At 35.4% G+C, this 833-nt stretch overlaps 1 long non-coding RNA gene across 1 annotated transcript; it reads right to left on the minus strand.

Moving 5' to 3' along the window:
• Window positions 1-19: 19 nt before the first annotated feature.
• On the minus strand, window positions 20-639 carry LOC112094905. Its single transcript, XR_002903710.1, has 3 exons — window positions 548-639; window positions 321-421; window positions 20-231 (listed from the first exon to the last, which is right to left on the minus strand). It is a non-coding gene; the product is annotated as an uncharacterized LOC112094905 (long non-coding RNA).
• Window positions 640-833: the final 194 nt, after the last annotated feature.

Here is an 833-nt window from a genome sequence, read left to right on the forward strand (position 1 = left end):
ACCAAGAGGTCTTAGGCAAGCCAGATTAAGTTATTACCACTGAATTTTCTTAAAGTGACAAAATACAAGTCATATCCAACTTTTTACCACTGAATTTTCTTAAAGCGACAAAATACAACTTCATCGGCAGATAGCCTGTAAAACCTTTGCAAGTAGACGATTTGGTGCAATTCCAGCACTACATGTAAGACCAGTCTCTTCGAATACGCAATTTCTGATTTCTTTGGCAACCTACAAAAAGAGTCAAATTTAAGTAAAGATGCCAAAGAGAAAGGGCATGTAAGAATAACGAAGCAGCAAAGTATATCGTATAAACCTACTTCTTCACCACTAGTGCCCTTTTCTGTACAAACCTCAGTTACATCGAGGTAGGCTTCATCTAAACTAGCAGCCATGAAATTAGGATCATACTTCCGGAAAACTAACGAGACCAAATAGATGAAATTAAGATTAGAACAAAGATTATCCTTAACACAACAATAAAGTAGGGATTAGTAAAAAGATTATTCCAAACACAGCCATAAAGTAAAAAGCCAAAAGGCCAGACCTTTTCTCGTTAAATCACTGTAATAAGTATACTTCTTGAAATCCGTAGGAACAAAAATTAACTCTGGACATAATTTACGAGCAATGAAACCAGGCATTGCAGCACGAACCCCAAATTTCCGTGCCTGCAACGTGAGTAGAGCATTAAACAGGTATACATTCTTTAATTAGACTGTGGGTTTAAATACTTTTTGATCTGATCCATATCTATCCCCGGTTTTAAACGCTAGAAACAATGAGAGAGCAAAACTAGCAATTAAGAAAACAGATATATATATATATATATA

Source organism: Morus notabilis, unplaced genomic scaffold (genome assembly GCF_000414095.1).
Source record: "Morus notabilis unplaced genomic scaffold, ASM41409v2 C11324668, whole genome shotgun sequence".
Lineage (NCBI taxonomy): Eukaryota > Viridiplantae > Streptophyta > Magnoliopsida > Rosales > Moraceae > Morus > Morus notabilis.